Genomic DNA, 7,732 nt, shown 5'->3' with positions numbered 1-7,732 from the left:
GGGCTGACTCCTGCTCTCTCCTCCGGCCTGACTCCTGCTCTCTCCTCCGGGCTGACTCCTGCTCTCTCCTCCGGCCTGACTCCTGCTCTCTCCTCCGGGCTGACTCCTGCTCTCTCCTCCGGCCTGACTCCTGCTCTCTCCTCCGGCCTGACTCCTGCTCTCTCCTCCGGCCTGACTCCTGCTCTCTCCTCCGGCCTGACTCCTGCTCTCTCCTCCGGCCTGACTCCTGCTCTCTCCTCCGGGCTGACTCCTGCTCTCTCCTCCGGGCTGACTCCTGCCCTCTCCTCCGGGCTGACTCCTGCCCTCTCCTCCGGGCTGACTCCTGCTCTCTCCTCCGGGCTGACTCCTGCTCTCTCCTCCGGGCTGACTCCTGCTCTCTCCTCCGGCCTGACTCCTGCTCTCTCCTCCGGCCTGACTCCTGCTCTCTCCTCCGGCCTGACTCCTGCTCTCTCCTCCGGGCTGACTCCTGCTCTCTCCTCCGGGCTGACTCCTGCTCTCTCCTCCGGCCTGACTCCTGCTCTCTCCTCCGGGCTGACTCCTGCTCTCTCCTCCGGCCTGACTCCTGCTCTCTCCTCCGGCCTGACTCCTGCTCTCTCCTCCGGGCTGACTCCTGCTCTCTCCTCCGGGCTGACTCCTGCTCTCTCCTCCGGGCTGACTCCTGCCCTCTCCTCCGGGCTGACTCCTGCCCTCTCCTCCGGGCTGACTCCTGCTCTCTCCTCCGGGCTGACTCCTGCTCTCTCCTCCGGGCTGACTCCTGCTCTCTCCTCAGTGTCTTCCTCACAGAAAAGAAGACCAACGAGGAATAAAGTGGCAATTAATGGTATGTGCGGGTTAATTAGTAATTATCTTATTTACATCGACTGAAACTGTGTTTGATTTTGCACATTGAATTAGTTAAAGAGAGAGAAAACAATCATCGGTACAATCAGAATACACCACCTTTTGTTTTGTTTAAGACTTTGCAGTATCAAAAGTCTCAGTGCCATTTTGAACAGTTTAATTGAGCACAATGTGATGTTAGGCAATGTTTAGGAGGTTATTGCTGAACTTCAACTTATTACCATCTTTTAATTCCTTGCAGAATGTCCCATTCATCAAGGGTCAGACACTTTCCCCTACAAAAAACTACTGAGGGAACGAATCAGGGAGGTTTGTTTAGAAAATATTTTTAAATAAATAAACAATGACAATAATGTTTCCGTGGAACCAAGTCTTATCTTATTGGATTTTCGTATACTTTGTTTAAAAGGAGTGTTTCAGTCTTAAGCATGACTGCTAATGTAAATATTGAAATTACAGTAACAATAATTTATTATTAATTTAAGGTTGAGGTACTTGTGTAATGCTTCATGTCGCATTAATGCATCATGTCCAGCCATTTATTTGTATATTACATTTTTTCTTGTAATCCTTTGTAGGTGAATTCCTATTCTTGGCAGTACAAATATTTTTTTAAATAATAATAGTATTCCAAAATATTAAACTGATGGGGAAAATGCTATTGACTATGTTACAGTCCTTCATATGTTTGAGTTAATCGTACCTACTATTATTTCAAATTATCATTTGATTTCACTGGACTTTTTGTATTTACATGTATGACATTTGAAAAAAATGAAGTTTACCTAAAATCTGTGTTTCTTTACTCAGGGCCATACCGAGGTGTTGGTGCAGTGGCAGTCTTGCTCTGGATGGTATGTATCTAATCTGAAGTTTCCTTCAGTGTAGCTGATGGGTCTGGCAGAACAGGGGCCACAAAGTAGTCTTACCAACCAACTTCATCAACCCTGAGATCACTAACTTAAACATTTTGGGTTCCTCAGCAGTAAATTGAATTTAGTTGATCACATGGGGGTGGGGAGCCATGTCATCAATGGCTCTATCAGACGTTTGCGCCATAAAGTAAGACATCCAAGTTCTCTGCCCTTCGTCATTCAGACATCGCGCCCTAGAAACGCTGTCTGATTGTAACACATAAGCAGGGAAGTAGCCTACATTGAAATAGAAATTAAAATATACAATAGAGTTTATCATTGATCAATATCACTAAAGGTTAAATGATTGATATGTGAGGCTGGATGGTATTTGATCTCTTTTGTAATTACTGACTTGTTACATTTGTTCTTAACAATTATACTATAAGTATAGTTAGTAGTAATAAGTAGTATTATTTCTGTGTGCAGTCTTGCAGGCAGTTGTCTAAGTTTAGTGCTGTATGTTTGGGCATTGATAAGACAGCAAATTCAAAGAATTGGTCAAATGAAACATTGACTTTGAAATAAAAAATGTACCTTGTATTATATATGATGTACGTGTTATATATAAATATATACATTATACTGCACTTTCATCATGATATTTTTGAGTGACTTAGTATATCTTCTCATTTGAAATAGCATTGTCAACATACTGTAGAACTACATATTCCAAAAAGTAATACTTTTTGCTGTGTCAGTATTGTCATACTGATATTCTGTACAAACTGTGAAGTCCATTGAGACAAATGTAACATTTGTGATATTGGGCTATATAAATAAACATTGATTGATTGATTGATTGACTGTTTCTGTTTTACAGTGGGGCGAAGTGGAAACATTCCTGGGAGCCAAAGGAAAACTTTTCCAGTTAAATATGGCTGACTTTTTTTTTTCTATTTTGGAGTAATAAAATACATATAAAAAAACATCTATGTAAGTGTTGTGCCTATTTGTGTTCTTATGTTATCAGTGAGCTGAAGCCAAGACAAATACAAATATGTTTTAAGTGTATCCATACAAACTCATTCTCTAAAACTGTCATGATTGGTCTGTTGTGAATGACACCCATGAGGAAAAAGGTCCTATACATTATATCACATCGGCAGGGCTGTGATGTGATGAGGCCCTCGCGAGCGTCGACGGGGGGGTGGTGTGTAAACCCTGGACACACCAAGCCGATTACAGCTAGTGGAGCCTCGCAGCAGAAACTGTGGCGCGCTCAATTGCGCCGCATTTGCGCATCAGATGAGGCTCCCTCCACAAGATGAGGGCGAGAGGCAGACGCAGTCTGTGTGATCGGCGTGTATGGAGGGGCGGGCCTGCACATCGGCATATCACAGACTGGTGCATACATTGTACGGGCGGCAATTTGAAATGGAACGCAGCCCACACACGGCAGACAAACCCAAACACTTTTGGAACACGCCACCTCCAGACACATTAACATGCACTCCCCTAACTTTCCCCTAATCTGACATTGTATTTCATTCCATAACATATAAATATACTGTTCACCCATGTGAAACACACACACTGAAACCAAAATAATTTACAAACATGTGAAAATCTTTCATATGCGATGGAAACTTCTGAAGCAATGGAAACAGGAGTCAGAGAGACACGAGGAGAGCAGGAACTTTGATGGCAAACTGATGGTTTATTCACAAGACATGTTGTGTGCCACGAATTGACACAAAAGATGCCAAACCAATTCTGAAGATCTCTACCCCAGACCCATATTTAGCTAGTTCTGAGAGAAGAATCAACATTGTGCATAACAAGATAAAACCAACACCTCTATCAGCTGACGCCAATAGGCAGGAACAGGGAGACAAAACACTGAGAGCACAGTAGCCAAGGCTACAGGTGCCTGTGCTCAGTCAGGACAAGACCTGGGGGGTATACCACGAAACTGGTTCAACCTAACCTGGATATGTTTGAGTTAGCCGGTTGGCCTAATCCAAAACATACGCCCTCTCGCTAAACGGCACTACGACACGGGTTATCAAGTGGATCGCTCAAGCCAGCCGTGCCTATCTAGTTAGGTGCGCGTTCACATAAAAGGGGTAGTATTTGGAGCATTCGACCAATCACAAACATGGAGAAGCGTACTGACAGCGCAGCGCGTATACTTCCTGAATAAAAAGTCAACTATATAATTAGACAAATATGAAGACTTTAAACATCCATGACTCAAACACTTTATCCAGGATAAAAGCCACATAGCTGCACCTGCAAGGTGAACACAGCTGGTAAAAGAAAAAGTGTTTGAATGCGTACATTAACAGGTTTATGATATGCCCCGTCTAAGACACGATCTGACTTTAATTACATTTGACTCGAGTGTTTCGTAATGTGTTGCTTAAAATAATACTTCTGCATACAGTATGTGACACTGTAAGTGTTGCACGGCCAGATACGGCTCAGCTGACTCAGATAAGGAGATATATGATACATTATGATGTGATGCCGCGGACTGTACTGTTACTTTGATCCAGTTACTTATGTTGTGGCAGATATTTAATTAAGCTTTCTTAACGCTAATGTTATAATAGTCAGATTGCTCTGAAGATGGGAGGTGATATTCTATTAATGTTCACATTCACACATGAACACGTTTGGTTCTATGCAAACTCAGTAATATCCATTGTGATACAGTTAGGCCTTCACAAGAGACTGTCAGTGGAGATTAAAGGGGATCAGGAGCTCACGTCTTCTCAGAGTCCTTGGTATCTGGCTTGATGATTGTCTCACATTTCTAAACTTCATGTCAATAACCTGCTTAAAAAGCTGAGGGTTAGGCTAGGTTTCTTCTACAGGAACAAGTCCTGTTTCTCTGCTTGAGGCCAGGAAAAGGCTAGTCACTGTGACCTTTTGACCTGTGCTGGACTATGGTGATTTGATCTATATGAATGCACCTGCCAATTGCCTGGTCAAGTTAGATGCTGCGTATCACAGTGCACTGAGATTTGTGACAAACTGTAAAGCATTAACCCATCACTGTACCCTGTATGCAAGGGCTGGTTTGCTTTCACTAACTGTACGGAGGCTCAGTCACTGGTACATTTTTATATACAAAGCCATGTTAGGGAAACTTCCATCTTATATCTGCTCCCTGATCTCACGGAAAATTGTAAGTGGCTACTGCCTGAGATCGAATGCTGTGGTTTTATTAAATGTGCCAACTGCTAGGACTGTCTTAGGGAAGACAGCTTTTAGATGCGCAGCTCCTCTGTCTTGGAATAGTCTGCAAATTAAATGGAAACTGAGCAATCTGGTGCCACTAAATGTTTTTAAAGCTCGGTTGGATGCTACTCAATCGGAAGCTATTGGTACCTGTTTATGTGGATAGTTATGTAAATGGTGCTGTATGATGTCCTTTTGTTGTTCTGTTTATGTTTTTATGTTTCGTGTGGAACCTACTTGAGCAGGTCTCCCTTGAAAAAGAAATCAATCATCTCAATGGGATACACCTGTATAAATAAAGGTTTGAAATTAAATGAAATGAGAGTCATCATCATCATGTTCTCTCTGCTGCTGCTGCTGCTGCTGGCAGCTGGAAGTGAGTCAACACTTATTATACCGCTGTTTAACAGGATAATCTGTCATATAACTTTTTTTTGTATTTGTACAGGTGTGAAGTGTGAACAGTTGACACAGCCAGCTTCTGTGACTGTGCAGCCAGGTCAACGTCTGACCATCACCTGTCAGGTCTCTTATTCTGTTAGTTAATAATAATAATAAAATTCAATAACATGCTTTAACCACTAGGTGCCCGTTTATCAGCTGTGCACCGTTATGGTGTAAATACTGCCTATCTACCAATTGGATCCAATATAAAAGTCAGCCGAATTACTGTTGATATTGCAAGGAGACATATTGTGTGAAAATAAATCTAAGATGTTGTTAAATGGCTGATATATTTGTGATCCACGTCACGTTTTCAGTTTTGGCGGCAGTTCTTCCTGTTTGTATAGAAGTCTTCTCATCAGGGCTCTATAAATAGATAACTACGGCAGATATGTAATATGTAATGCAGCCGAACCATGTATTACAATGCCGTTATGTGATTAGCTCCAAAGAGAAAAGCAAGCAAACTCGGAATAAAGTATTATTATTTTTTTTTTAAATGTTTTCGGATTTCACATCGCATAAACACCATTTCCCAACGTGCATTGCGGCTAAACCATGAATCACCGAGCTGAGGATCTTGGTTATGGCTAGAAAGGATCCGTCTTGTGTAAAACTCTCGCGAGAGTTCGGCTGAATGTCACGTGGCTGAATGTTTACGTTTGGCAGGCAGCCTTTCAGTTAGGATCGTTAACATCAGTTGGCCACAGCAAATGATGGTGAGAAGCTAAACTATCTATTAATTATGTCAATGACAGGGAGTGTGATCGTTGAAAAGCGGTCTTGCTGGTGTTGTTGGAGATTTGGAGGATGTTGCAAACCAACCTCGTCTCCGCGTGTCGTTTGACAAGCTGGGTGAATTCGGGAGAAGAGAGGGATTAAGAAACACCAGAATACAAGTTAAACAATAATCCTGCTTTTAATGATATACAGTAACGATACAAAATACAAAGAAATCACGAAGCACTCTGCAGAGTACTCCGGGCTCAGGTTCTACCCCACGTGTGAGACAGGTCTCAGGAACGGCTGGTGAAAAACAAGAGCGCGAACCAAAGGAAAACACAGTCTTTCATACTAAAACACAGGAGGAGGAGGTGTACGTGCTTTCCCCCAGAGGTCATCTTATTGGCAGAGACGAACACATGGCCTGTCGCACCCAATCAGTGTGACACAGCAGAAGAAACCCGGAAACAAAAAGTCTCATTCAGTTTGACGAAGACCAGACACCTTTTGGTGTCTGGTACGAACCTGCTCTAAACAACAAGTTTCCTTATCTTATTTCACATCTTGCAGCCAGCACACACACATCTCCTTTATGGCCCTTGGTCCCTGAGTCCATCTTCCCCCCTCCTGACTGCCACACACAAGTTAAAAGTATGTTTTAAGATATGTTGTTATAGTTGGCTAAATATACGTAATACATGTTAATTACTTTCATATCAATAACAACGAGGAACACATTACCTATGCTCTTAAGCAGTATTAGAGATGCTTTTCAAATAGTCAAACTTCTCAGGCTTACCTATGGCCCTTCCATTTGTTTGAGCTATTGTTCACATCTTTACTTCAAATAAAAGGTTTCACATTGTATATTTCCAGCTTCCTTTACACATACTGCTATTATTAACACAAAGTAACTAACCACACACCTCTATTGAAAACAAGTCGATTCCCCTGACAATTGACATGCTGAAACTCCTGGAATGCGTCCCTCCCCCACCTCTCTCGTCCCTGTCATAAAAAACTGCTTCCATTTCATATAGAGTAATGAAAGATGTTTAAGCTAATTTCTCCACAATGTTTGTAGCCATTTAGTACCCACACATGAAAGAATAAGAACAGAGGTATAGTTGACCAGTAATCATGTAGCATTTATATTTACTTCAATGAAAACACATACACATCTGCTACAAGATTGTGCCACGCACCCATCCTTCTTTTACGAGGGAAGCATTCCAGCGTCTGGCACTATTCCCAAATATGGAGATCTCCTGCTCCCATCCTTCTCTAAACACACAGAATTCACCTCAATATATTGGGAGAGGAAAAGATACTTTGTCCCTTCAAATTTAACACACATGAACATATATAAGGTGACACCAAAATGAATATACCAGATTTTACTTTCCTGTCATACCCCGTTACTTTAATCCTTCAAATAATTCAAATAATCCTTCAATTCCCCCTTTTTGGTCTCGCATTAACGAGACCAACACACATAAGACATTTGAAACAAACTACTGTCATTCTTTGATACTGTGTCTGTCCCCCTTCATTAAACCTTTGAAAACAGAAAACAACCTCCAATGACAGTGAAGAAACTATCAGAGTGAGAGCCTGAGTGC

This window comes from Notothenia rossii, assembly GCF_949606895.1.
Source record: "Notothenia rossii genome assembly, chromosome: 10".
Classification (NCBI taxonomy): domain Eukaryota; kingdom Metazoa; phylum Chordata; class Actinopteri; order Perciformes; family Nototheniidae; genus Notothenia; species Notothenia rossii.
The sequence above is the reverse complement of the archived record's forward strand: the minus strand, read 5'-3'. Positions refer to the sequence as shown.